This window comes from Natator depressus, chromosome 10, assembly GCF_965152275.1.
Source record: "Natator depressus isolate rNatDep1 chromosome 10, rNatDep2.hap1, whole genome shotgun sequence".
NCBI classification, from domain to species: domain Eukaryota; kingdom Metazoa; phylum Chordata; order Testudines; family Cheloniidae; genus Natator; species Natator depressus.
Window position 1 is genome coordinate 30,187,049 of NC_134243.1, and position 13,840 is coordinate 30,200,888.

A 13,840-nucleotide genomic window follows, 5' to 3' on the forward strand; every position below is an offset into this window, starting at 1 on the left:
GAGGTCAATGAGAGCTGAGCATGATCATCCAGGGCACAGCATTGTCCTGTGTGTTCAAGGCTGCCCTGTCAGATGTCTCTTCTCCTAACTCTGCTGGTGTTGGTGAAAGAAACTGACACCGCATGAGCTGGGATCTGCAGCTGGGAAGCACTGCCAGGCTTGCCAGTCCCAAACAGTCGCTCTCTCTCTTTCTGCGCTTTCTCCAGCTGATGGGAACCTCTGTGCTCGGAGGTAGCAGGCATGAGAAGGGCCTCAGCCAGAGACGTTGCCGAGGCATTTGCCATGCTGGGGCTGATGTACTCTTTGAGCCAGCCCTCGCGTCCCTGGATCAGCTGTTCCTCTGGCTTTGGGGGCCAGTCCCGGGGGAGAGCTAGATGTGGGGCCAGATGAAGGAGCGCAGAAGGGGTTACACATGGATGAGTGGGAGTCTAAGTGGGTGTAAGTTACTGTCACATTCCGGGGTGCAATCCAGACCAGTAAGAGGCTGTGTCACCCCTCCCATATCTTGGGGTGCCTCCCAATGCCTTGCTGCGGTAGCTCCCCTGGGGGCCGCTTACAAGCAGCCTGCCAGCATTCAAGTCATGCCCTGAGCATCTGTGTGCAGCTGAAACCTGCCAGCCACACTGTGGCTTTCACCAGCCTTGGTTACCACATGCAGGGTGACCCCAACATACTCCCAGTCCTGGATTCTCCCCCAAAAATGTGTGTTCTGTACTGCACTGTCCAGCCCTTTCCTGGACAGTTCAGATAACAAAGGTCCATTGTCTCTGTAAAGGAACAATATACAGTAACTTGAGACCTTAAATAGAGTTACCCACACAGTTCACAACACTGGATTAATTTTGATTATAGAACAAAAATGTTTATTTACTACAAAGAGAGAGGTTTTAAGTGAGAATAAATCGTAGGGCATTAACGTTAGAAACGGTTACAAGGAAAATAACGATGCAACGCTTTCTAAACTTAACAAACTAAACTTGGTTGAAGGTGAAGGTCTTACCGCAGGTTGCCAGTATCATTGCTGACCAAGTTTCAGGTCAGGATCTGCAGTCAGAGTCCACAGGCTGTCTTCTTTGGTGGAAAAGAGAGAAATGGCCAGGGAGAGAGAACTTGGGGTGTTTAGTTCTGTCGCCCTTTGAAATGCATTTCCCTGAGAGTGACCCCTCGGTAAAGTTCCTTCCAGCGGAGAGCAAGCAAGGAGACATGGAGTCTTGTGGGGGGAGAGGTTTGCTAAATTGTTTGCTAAGCTGCAGAACTGTTCCTTCCTGGCCAAAGAATGGTCACTTGATAGGTGATTGCCCATCAGCTTCCACCCCTGGCCAGGCGTCAATTTGTCCTTTGTCTTTGAGAAACAGGTACCCTGCTCCAGACTTGTCTAGTAAACACACTTCAGTCATTATTTTAGCTTCTGTTCATAACTTTCCATGTAAATGTTGCTGCGTACATTGCTGGCCAGTGAGTTACTCGTTTTCCAATGAGGCCTCACAAGGCATATTTTGCACAAAGATTATTCCACTAGTGTGCAGGGTGTGAATACAGGGGTGTGTTCCATTGCACTTACACACCGCGGAACTAGGAGGAGGTGTGGCCGAGAGTACGGCTGCACACAGTGATGGCTCGCAGCCATGTTCTGATTGGCCGATCGGGCTTTTCTGATGTGACAGCTCCCAGCACTGCCTGCTGGGTCCTCATCATGAGTCACAAAATCAGTTCAAATGGCTGCTGGGCCACCAAGAGCTGGTGAACGTGAGGCTGGGGAGAGTGACTGGGGCACTTTACCCTGATCCTGGCCTCCTGGTTAGTCCCTTCAGCCTCCAAGATCTCAGGCCTCGGGGCTCCTGCTCCTGGGCTCCGCCTCGCCCAGACTCAGGGGGCCCGGTTGGGAGGCTAAAGGAGGCATGGTTCTGTTGTGTCTCGGTAAGGGGATGCAAGCCCAAGGGCGTCTGTAAGTGGTGTTATGAGGGGTGATTGTCCAATGGCTCTTATTGCTGGGACTGGGAAAAGTTCAACAGGTTAGAAAACTGCAGTGGGCTGGAGGTGATGGGGGCCTGAGAGGAGAATGTGCCTGCTGCATATACCCCTGATCCCACACGCTGGGGGGAATTAGACCCTGGGTTTCACACTACGGGCTCTGTTGAACTATAGCCAGCCTCTTGTCAGTAACTCTGTCCTGGGAACCAGAGCAGACTTAATCTAGACAGGCATCCCTGAACTGGATCTGGAGTCAGAGCTGAGCTGGGCCCCATCTCCAGGATGAGCCAAACTAGCCCCTCTGACCCACATCCTCCAACGTTCTGAGGAGCTCACCCCAGATCTTGGTGCATATCGTGGAGACCCCAGTCAGGGTTCCACCTCACTGGGCGCGGTCTGCACCCCAAACGAAAGACAGCCCTGGCCCCAAGGACCTTACAGCCTGGGTATATAACAAGAGACAACCGGTGGGTACAACAGACAGACAGGGAGCACAAGGCGACCACGAGACCATTGAGATTCAAATAAGTGTTGGGGAAAGGGGTGGGGGAAGATCGAAAGCTCTGTTTGGGCCATGTTGGTCTGGTCTGCCCTGACCTGGTCACAGATATCCCAGCTGGCCCCCATTTCCCTTCTCTCTGCCCCTGGTGATGGGCAGGCCTCCTAGGGCCATTTCTGCTGAGAAGGCAGGTCAAGACACATGGCAGAACCCACGCCAGGGCCATATTTGTAATTTAACACAGGGAACTCGCACCGAAGCCCCCCTCCTTTCCTTGACACAAGGACAGGTGCTGAACTCCAGCATCGTTGCCTCATTTTCCTCCTCGGCCCAGGGGCTGGAGAAGGTGGCAGTTGGCCAAGTGCCTTGCCATGTTTCACCTCCCCGAGCAAGCAGGGCGCAGCTGGCAGGGTTGCGGGGAGCTGGGGCCAAACAGTTCTCTTGGCAGTGGTCTCTTTCAAACAGATCCCTGAAGTGGGACCCTCGGTGAAGACTACGTCCTGCAGAGGCCCCCCATCCCTAGGCACTCCCTACTCTGCAGTGCCATTGGCTCTGTAGACCTGCTCACCGCTTCTGCTGATCCCACTTGCCCCCGCTTTATACTGCACTGTACACTTACAAGCTAGTGAGTTTGCTGGAAAAGCGTTTTGGGGCCCTGTGTGACACTAAGTATCTATCCTGCAGTGATGGATGGTTTCTGTCTTTCCATCCTGTAGTGTCCTATCTATCCATCTAGGGGAATATCTGGCTACCATTACCCCTCGGGTCAAAGTGCCTGACAATCATATAAGGTATCCAACACGCCTGCAAGAGAGGGCAGTGATAATATCCCCATTTTACAGCTGGGAAACTGAGGCCCAGATCCTCAAAGGCATTTAGGCGCCTAATTCCTCTGGATTTCAGTGGAAGTTAGGCACCTAAATACCTCTGAGGATTTGCGCCTAAGTGACTTGCCCAAGGGCAAGCAGGGAGTGTGTGGTGGAGCCGGGAATTGAACCTACGTCTCCTGAGTCTGGCTCCTTCACTGCAAAGATCCTCTTAATCTCGGCTGTTGTCTCCTCCTGACATGGGGCCTGAGCAGTAAGAGCATAACACAAGGATCCCCCCCGCAGGGAAAGCTTTTAAATGTGCCAACCGTACACCCCCGGTGGCTTTCTAGCCACGCCCTCCATGACATGTTCCAAGCAAGACCAGTGATGGGCACCATATCCGGGTTTAAAAGAGCTGGCAAATCTCAGCCCACGCCCTTGTCACCAGCAAGGTCAGAGTTCTCCATTACCTGGAGCCTTCCACACCCTTTGCTTATCACTGTTCATAAACCTGCCACTTACTCTTATCAGCCAGAGACTGGGAAGGTTTGTGGTTCCCACTGGAGAGCTCGGCTCTGCTGGGACAAATCCTGAGCAAATCGACCCAGCAAAGCAGAGTGGTTCCTAGGACCTCTGCATCCCCACTGGAGATGGAGCCTGCCCTCTCCCCTCCCTGTGGCAGATCTCGGTCTGCAGAGCGCAGTGTTTGCTCAGGGTAAGGAACGGACTAGGCCTGAAAGTGGCTGATAACACTGTGCTGTTTGAGCTCATCTCTAAGCCTGTATGCCCTGAGAAAGCTCCCTCTGGGAACAGGGGGCGTGGGGAATGTGCACAGGCTGCGTGCTCGCTCTTTGGAGCGACAAGTGCTGTACAGCGCTGAGTGTGAACTCCGGTGGACAGGCCGTGGGGCAGAGGAAGAGCCCTGTGGGTATCCCAGAGCTCCCGTGGCTGGCGTCCCAGCTGGCACTGACAGGGCAGTCCTGTGGGAAGCTCAAACTGCCAAGGACCTGGCTAGCACTGGGGATCAGACCCCCGGGGTACGTGGCTGAAAGGTCCCATCTCCCAGGAGCGGACACAGAAGTGGGCAGAATGAGCAGGTTTGCAGGGTGATCTGCTCATCACTTCTGCTGGCTTTCAGCATAACAGACTATCTTGCAGAGAGTCCTGCTGTAAGTCTGTAGATGTGTCTGGGGCACAATCCCACAGCCCGCACTCACTCACTCATAGACCTTTCTCCCCAGGTCGCTTACTGAAGGCAGTAGGACTATGTGCTGAGTATAAGCAGAGCCGGAGTTTATGGGGGAACTGGCTGAGGCTGATGAGCAGTCCTGGCTGGCTGCCTTTATGTTAAACCAGTTCTTTACCCCACACTTTGGCAAGGGAAGATTTGATACCAGACCCCAGTTCTCTCCGTTCCGTTTATTTCCTTCTGGACAGTTTTTTGGCCCCTGGGAAAAGATCCCGATTCAGCAAGGTGCTTAAGTCACGAGCAGCCCCACTGCCTGCAACACGATCCCTTGCTGAGTTCATCAGAAGCACTCCAGTGATTTGTGTCAGGGCCTTGCTGAAGCGGGGTCTGTAGCCATTGTCCTGTCTTTGTTGTACTGAAGATTCCATTAAAGCTGGTTCTTCGAACAGCTGATTTCAAAGGCAGCAGGTCCCTGGCAGGGGAGAAAGTAAGTTAGAGGACTTACTGGTACACCCGAGTCCTGAGCAGGGGGCGTGGCCTCAACCAGAAGGGGCGTGGCCTCAACTGGAAGAGGCAGGGCCTTAAATCCCCAGACCCTTTAAATCTTGATTTAAAGGGCTAGGTCTCCAGCTGCAGTAGTGGCAGCTGGGAGCCCAGGGCCCTTTAAATAACCCCTTAGCTACCAGCTGCAGAGGCGGCTGGAAGCCCCGGGGCTCGGGGGCATTTAAAGGGCCCAGGGCTCCAGCTGCCGCTACCGCAGCCGAGCCCCAGGCCCTTTAAATCACTGAGGAGCCCTGGGGGCTCCCGGCTGCCACCGCTACCCCGGGGCTCTGGGCTCTGGCAGAGCTTTAAAGGGCCTGGGGCTCCGCTGTGGTAGCAGCTGCCGGAGCCCCGAGCCCTTTAAATCCCAGCCTGAGCCCTGCTGCCCGAGTCCTGGGGTAGCGGTGGGCGGCCTCCATCGGGGATTTAAAGGGCCCCAGGGCTCCAGCCACCGCTACCGCCCAGGCCCTTTAAATGCCCGCCAGAGCCCCGCTGCCGCTACCCCAGGGCTTTGGCGGCAGGGCTCCAGCGGGGATTTAAAGGTCCGGGGCGGTAGCGGTGGCTGGAGCTCCGGGGCTCTTTAAATCCCCGCCAGAGCCCCCCCACCCCTACCCCAGGACTCGGGCAGCAGGGCTCAGGCGGGGATGTAAAGGGCTTGGGGCTCCAGCCACTGCTACCGCCCCGGCCCTTTAAATCCCCTCTGGAGCCCCACTGCCTCTACCCCAGGGCTTGGGCAGCAGGGCTCAGGCCGTGATTTAAAGGGCCCCAGGGCGGTAGCAGCGGCTGGAGCTCTGGGGCCCTTTAAATCCCCGCCAGAGCCCTGCTGCTGCTACCCCTGGGCTTTAAATTGCCCTCTGGGAAAGCCAGTCCTGGTACGGCACACTGGCTCTTACTGGTATGCCGTACTGGGGCGTACCGGCTTACTTTCACCTCTGGTCCCTGCGCTCCTCTGGAGGCTGTGAAACTCTTTAAATAAATTCCTGATAAGGGACAACCCCTGATTTTGAAGAAAGGCAAATCCCAGCTGCCTGAACCCTGGAGATAAACAAACCCGCACAATGACAGATGGGCCACATTGGCTCTACAGCAGATTCCTTAGACGCATGCCTGGGTCCAATTCAAATTAGGAATAAGCTTGTTCCTCCCGCACCAGCCCTCCTAGTCCCTGAGCATACCTGTTCCTGCCCTCTCCCAAACACAGGGCTCCCCACAAGACTTTCCAGAGGGAGAGCCTCCAGGCATGGCTCAGTGCATACATTGGGACTGCCTCCTCCCGATTCCTCTGGGACTGGAACAAGCCGGCTTTGAGCTTCAGCAGGAACCTTAGCCCTTCTTTGCATGCACGGGGAACCTCCAGCTGTCCAGCTTAGGTATTGGTAAAACGTCCATGAATTTGACAAGATGTTTTGGTGTCACTGAATCTGCAATTTTTTATTTTTTTGCCAAAAAAGATTTGTCCTTTCGCCCAGCTGTCTGGGAGTGTGTGGGGCTGGAAGTGTGTCCACTCCGTTTGGGCCAGGTTTGGGGTTTCCTGCCCTGGTGCTGCCCATTGACCTTTGTGATGGCTGATTGACACATCCATTGCTGCTAACACATCTCAGGGTTGCTTCTGGGTTTCTTTGATCAGTTGTTGATGAATAGCAATTATCTTCCGTCCCCTCTTGGTCCTCCAAGCAGGGGAAGCCAGCATTGCAAGCTCCTTACACTTCCTTTCCAAGGTGCCTCAGACCTACCCCAGAGGGCCCTCCTCTACGAGAGAGAGGATAGTGCAGTCTCCATGGCCCATTCCACCCTTAGCCTCCCCCCAGTTAGTGACAATGAGGATGGTTTTTATCATATGGACACGTGTCTGCCGAGAATTGGAAGGAAGCAAACAAGCTTATGTCATCCAAGCCACCAGACAGCCATCATATGAAAGCAACTGTCAGTGACTCTCCCACCTGGATCCCATCTGGGCCAAGCTAGCGTCCTAGAGGAGAGAGACTCTCCAGTCCATTCTGATCCTCCAGGCCACTCAGGTTTCCTGGGCCTTTCAGTTTCCCTGAGACAGACGAAGGAATTTCGTTTCCCAGTAGCCAAGTTCTAGGCACGAGAAAGCTGCTCAGGATGCAGGCTTGGGCCTGCTCATCTCCCCGGGAAGCTAGCACACCGAGCAATGGGGCAGCAGGCCATGTTTTGCTTCCACTTCTTGTGTCAGGGTCGCCCACAAAGATCCTGGGGCTCCCGTGATAGCGGGGGAAGAGGACAAGCGGCTCAGGGCTGGAATTTCCGCTCCCCTCTTGGGAAAACATCTTGTTGGCCAAGCCCCCATTTTACCCAGTTGACATGAAAGCCCTAACTGCTGAGATCGGAGCTCATGGGCTGTCTGAGGTAGAGGACGATGCCTGCTTCTGCAGTGAGGTGAGGCTATGCTGAGCAGTAGGGGCGGGTCTGTGTTCTTGGAAGGGGGCGATAAAATGATGATGGGACCGAAGGGTTATTTGTATGTCGTTCTTCGGTTCTCCAGTACCAATTCCAACCTCGGATCTCCAGTCTAGCCCCCACCGACAGCAGGGTCTGGAATTGGATTGCTAATGGCTTGCATCCCATTAAGCTGAAGTCTCTCCTGGCCGTCTGAGGTAGCTATCCCATTGGAAGGGGGAAATCTCTGGGCAAGAAAGGGGACGGTGCAGGAGCCTGGTACTTGACTCCCGTGAGTTTTCTCAAGCTCCTGCCAGGCCAGCACTGCTTCAAGTGTGGCAGTTTTCTTGGCAGTTTTCACTTCTGCTTCTGCTCCCATCCAGTCCTGCAAAGAGCAGAGTTGCTCAGCTATGAAAATGGATGGTGGGGAAGCGAGGGAGTGTGAGCTAAAAACTTTATCAAACCTCCCAAGAGTTCTCCATTTCTCCCGCTGCATGCAGAGAGCCATGGGTCTAATACCTCTGTGTATACCAGTGCTTGGAGCATCTATTACCCTGCATTGCCTCTGCACTACCAAAAAATCTTCCTCTCATGCCAAACTGCTGAGCTGGTCACCATTTTCCTTCTAAACATACGGGAGTTGTCAGCTGCTTTCCTCTGGCTCAGGTTACAAAACCAGGAAAGGCCCAAATATTCCTGGGCTGATGTGGGTGGCTTTGTCCAGCTCCTTATATGCATAAACTGACACCGCCGTCAGAGTGAGAACAGACTAGAAGTGACCAGCAGGCATGGAGCAGGCCCTGCCCCAGTGCGAGTGGGATGATAGAAGGGAGGTGGCTGTTGGCACAGATCACGCCTGGTGGGGTGTAAAGGGGACCCCTCCTCTCGATTTACTTAGGCTTGACTGAAGTGGTTTAGGAATGCTTTCTGCTCCTTAGAGGCACCGAGAGGAAGTGGACCCTCAGAGGAGAAGTGTACTTAGCTATTTTGGTGTTTCTTCTTTCTCTTCCTTGCCTCTCTGCTCTGCCTTTCTACCTCTAACCTTCCACTGGCCTCACTTATGGAGCTGGGTGAGCCCTTCTGAAAATGCTGGCCTCTGCCTCCTGGATTCTGAACCAGGCCATGTGGGATGGCTGGATTCTGTGCCAGGCCACATTGGACGACTGGCATCTGTGCCAGGCCGTGCAGGGTGGCTGGTTTCTGACTTATTGATCCTATATAAATAACGTACAAAGCATCTCACCTTCTCAAAGTGCTTTACAAACAGCACGTGATAAAAGTTAATACAATGAGAAGAAAAGAGACTTCAGCTAATTGGAAAGTAGCTTGATTGCTGTGATCATCTCAGCCATTGTTATTAATTAGTAGTATTGCAGTACCGCCTAGCCTGTCCTGGACACCGTTGTGCTAGGTGCTGTACAAACAGTTCCTTGCCCCAAAGACCTCACAGCGACAACTGATGGATACAGTCAGGGGAGCACAAGGAAACAATGAGACAACACAGGTCAGCATGACAGGCAGGGGTATTGGCGCCTAAGCACTGGCCAGTTTTGTGTTGGCATCATGGCAAAGGAGAGTTTTAAGGAGGGATTTGCAGGAGGCCAAACGAGGGAGCTCTGTGGAGGCTTATGGGGAGCTCCTCGAAGTGCTTTGGACACACTTGTGGAGCAGTCAAGTCCTGTGCCGCCGCTGGGGAAGGAGTCGTCTTCTCATTTTACAGAGAATGAAACTGATGTCCCAGTGCTGAGGGGCTGACTGGCAGAGGAGCTGAGTTTCTGCAGCACATATTGACTTTAATTGGTGCCATGGATGCTTAGCACTTCTGAGGATCAGGCCCTCGGGGAAGGTCACCCAAGGTGAGCCAGATCTCCTGGCTCCCTGTCCTGTGCTCGGACCACTAGACAGTGCTAGGACACTGGATATGGAACAGTGATAAGGATGGCTGGGCTAAACACCCATTTGTGTTCCTATAATCTTAGGGCTTCTGTAGATCACACGCTGATTAAACCTTCATCAGTGATTAAATCATTGTAATAGAATGTGGCCCTGGGATTACTCACCTCCTGCCTGGAAAATAAAACAGCTCGAATTAGTCCCTGAATGGGTCTGTCCATAGGGAACCATTATTTTGCGACATTAGCTCTTAATGAGCAGCTTTTGGATGGATTTGTGTGGGTTCCACAGCTGTTACTCCTTAGTCGCAGTGCTTGCACTAATCAGTTGGGGCTTGGTTTTCTGAGCAGCGACTCTCATGGCGAGCTGGGAGAGCGAGTGGAGAGGTCGGCTGTGGTGGAATAACTAGCCATGTGTTTAGAGCCGGGGTGGGCTGGGCAGAAGCAGGAGTACGTGGCACTAGCTGCAACCAGGGAAAGAGAGTCACCAGTGATGGCCTCAATTTTGCTCCCCTATTAGTCAGCAGGAGTTCTTCCGCGGATTTACAACACCCGTGGAGAGCTAATTCACCCCCCAGCAGCAGGGTGACAGGGGGCTGAGGCTGTGATCAGCTCTGGCATCCCATGTTCCCCTCTGAGCCGCGGCTGCCCCTTGCCCCAACCCGGCAGCTTGTGCATCAGCTTGCTTAAAACAGCCGCTCTCCAGCCTAGTGGGGCGGAGGGCAAAGGAGAACATGCAGCACCCTCCTTAGCCCCATGGCTCCCTTCGTTCTGAGCTCCACTGCCTTTAAGACGGCATCGCCGGAGCGCCGCTGCTCCTGAAGGGTCACCCCACGGTCCATCTGGTCTCAGCCATGCACCGTTATATGAACTAACGGTCCTTTTTTGCCATGGCTCAGCCTTCCCGACAGGCCCCGCCTGCAGTAAAGGGCGGAGCCCCCTATGGTGCCACCTCATGCGGCTGTGGCTTCCCACCTGGCACACCAACAAAGGGGACGCTCTTCTCATTTTCCAGACTCCCGTGTGATTGGCCCAGGTTGCCACCTGGCCAGTCCTGGGAGTTCTTTTCCCAAGTGACCTGGTTTCAGGGGGATCCAGACAGCCTTTTGGCAAGGGCCAGCCTTCAGGGGAGGATGCCAAAAGGCTGTCTGGATCCCCCTGCTTGGTAAAGTTATAGGCACAGAGTTTAAGGCCGTCATCTAGTCTGACCGTCTGTCCATCACAGCCCTCTGAACCCCACACGCAAGCCCAGCAACCAGACGTAGACCAGAGTATTACAGCCCCCAGCAGACTGCACTGTTGTGTTCGAATAACACGCTGGGGGGGGGGGGGGTAAAAGAAGCTGACCTTGGCCCTTAGGGGATGTGGTGGTCTGGATGGCCAATGACGATCGGGTGAGTGGGCTATGAACACTGACTCCCCCTCTCACCCCAACACAAAGTGGTCCCTATGGGCCAGGCTCGAAGGCTGCTGGGCAATATGGGGAAACCCAGGGCAGAGTGGATGGAAAGGGCCTCAAATTCCCCTCCCACGCTCTGAGAAGTGGAAGAAGGTCATGATGGAATTCACCAGCGCAGCAGGGAACTCCCTGCTCCACCAGCCCCTCTGGCTAGTTCTCGTCACCTCTGACTTGTCAGCAGGAGGAGGCTGTTTCTGTGCTGGGATTTACCTGACCAGGGGAAGTTTGGTTGGAGAATTTAGAGCTATGAGTAGCATCAAATGAGAATTCAGCACAGCCCAGTGAGGCGGGGCGAGTGAGTCCGAGGCCTGGAATGTAGACCTGGGCACACCTGTGCCAAGCACAGACCTACGCAGCCCCTGTCTGGCTCCTTCCGTTGCCTGAGACCCTGCCCTAAAACACCTCCCTATGCCAGCTTCAGAGCCCAGCACCCAATTTCCAGTGGTGGTCCTGAATGGGCACCCTTCCCACTAGGGGAGCCAGATGAGGCAGAGAAGATCCACCCCAGGGGTGCTCTCCCTAGAGGGGTAACATGAGAGGACTGCGCGAAATGCCAGCTTCTCACACCGCTTTTACACCTGTCTCATTCCATGGTCTGCAATGGAGTCACTCCTGAATTGCACCAGTTTGAAGATCCCCCAACACACACAGAGCTACACACACACACAGCTACAGACACACACACAACAAGCACACAAAGCTGCACAAATGCACCCAACATACACACAGTTACACACATGCACACAGTTACACACACAACACACACACACAGCAACACACACACGCGGCACACACCTCATTTCCTGGCCAAATTGGGCACTTTCAGGACTTTCCCCTGAGCCATGTCTGCAGAGTGCATAGATGTGAAGCGCCATTAGATGCGAAGGGTCACTATCATCTGTCTGTGTTCAGAGCGTGTCCAGATCCTCTCTCCTCTACACAAAACTGACCAAAGCAGGGTACTTTCTTTGTGGAACATAGTGAATGAAAGCGGGATTTTCCACGCAGGTCTTGCAGGACCGGGTGACACTTACGGGGCTGACCAGAAGATTTTGTTACCTATAATAACCTTCCTGCCTTTGCTCCCATTTCTCACCTCACCCTTCAGACCGAGCTTCCCTGCACAGTGGAGCTGCCTGTGTCTGCCATGTGCTGGATACTCACAATGGGTCAATCTCTAGAAGCTCAGAAACTGCTTCCTCTCAGGTTTCTGCCAGTGACCATTGCTGAAGACAGGTTACAGCACTAGGTAGCTGGACTGAGCTGATATGGTAATTGTTATATTCCCACATATGGCCCCAACCCATGGACCGGGATCCAAAATTGGGTCCGCAGAATGCTTCAAAGGGTCGCATGCCAGCTCCTGAGGCTCCTGTCCCACAGGGCTGACTGGGCTCGCCTCCCTGCTCCAGGCACTGCAACCTCCGGGTTCCCAGCACCACGCAGGTTTGGCCCAGCCGTCATGACAACAGGAGTCCAAGTAGGCCAAATCTGAGTGAGTGGCACTGCAACCCTGAGAGCCAGGACACAACTCCACTCTCACAAATTTGGTCCAGTCGGGGGGGCTGAGCCAAACCTGAGCAGTGCTGCAACCCCAGAGTTGCACTATCCAGAGTGGAGAGCCAAGCCCAGCCAGCCCCACAGCATAGGAGCTGCCACTGTGGGTGAGTGCTGGGCAGGACCCGACCAAAACCGCCCCATCCCCCTGACTATTTACGGGGTCACGACAGGCCATAACAATTTATAAATGGGTCCTGAGCCCAGAAGGGTTGAGAACCATTGGTCTAGAGCAGGGGTGAGCAAACTTTTTGGCCTGAGGGCCACATCGGGGTTCTGAAACTGTATGGAGGGCTGGGTAGGGATGGCTGTGCCTCCCCAAACAGCCTCCCCACCCCCTATCTGCCCCCTTCTCCCACTTCCCACCCCCTGACTGCACCCCTCAGAACCTCCAACCCATCCAACCCCCTCTGCTCCTTGTCCCCTGACCACCCTCTCCCAGGACCCTCCACCCCTAACTGCCCCCCCAGGACCCCACCTCCTATCCAACCCCCCTGCTCCCTGTCCCCTGACTGCCCCAACCCCTATCCACACCCCAGCCCCTTGACAGCCCCCCCGGAAGTCCCACACCTATCCAACCGCCCCCTACTCCTTGTCCCCTGACTGCCCCCAAGGACCCCCTGCCCCTTATCCAACCCCCCTGCTCCCCACCCCCTTACCATGCCGCTCAGAGCAGCAGGACTGGCAGCCGCGCCACCCGGCAGGAGCTCGCAACCCCACCGCCCAGAGCGCTGGCAACATGGCGAGCTGAGGCTGTGGGAGAGGGGGGACAGCGGGGGAGGGGCCAGGGTCTAGCCTCCCCGGCCGGGAGCTCAAGGGCCGGGCAGGACGGTCCCGCGGGCCGTAGTTTGCCCACCTCTGGTCTAGAAGATAAGCAAAGAAGCGTATGTAAAGATTTACGGTTGTCTCAAGTTGGGCACCCAAAATTAACATCCACATCTGACTTGCCTATGGTCACAAAGCAAGCGGCTGGGCTGAGAACCCACATCTCCTACTTCCCACCCCTGTGTTCGTGTATTATTAACCACAGAGCCATGCTACCCCGAGTAGGCATAGCCACTGCTTTTGTCAGGGAGAGGGCGGGGCAGGTAGCCAGTGTTTCCCCTTTCTAAACAGATTGGAATAGAAAGAGACTAACCAGCTTGAGAGTGAGAATTGCTGTTTACTCAGCCCTGGCTCAGATAAAGAGGCTTGCCAGAGCATGTCCTGCTTGCAGAGCAACCCTCCTCTACCTGCAATCAACACTTAGCCGATGAGGACCAAACAGCAAGTGGGGCACCAAATTCCTGATGCCAACATGGTACCCCGTGCCCGCCAAATCCTGCCTGTGCACCAGACCCAAGAAGCAAGAACCTCTAACAGTCACAAAGTTCTGGGCAGTGTCAGTTACACTGGCACGTACCTGACTTTTACCCTGATCGCAGCCCCCTTGCAGCCAGTGGGCCCGGTCAAGGCATTTGGAAACTGAAATGGCAACTAAAAGAGGCATCAGTACAATGGCAGAAAAAGGAAGGTGGCTATTCC

General features: G+C 54.6%; 1 protein-coding gene across 1 annotated transcript in view; it reads left to right on the plus strand.

The window, feature by feature from the left end:
* The window catches only part of SEPTIN12 (septin 12), a 71,440-nt gene that overhangs the window by 18,732 nt on the left and 38,868 nt on the right, over nucleotides 1-13,840 (plus strand). The gene's annotated exons all lie outside the window — the stretch shown is intronic.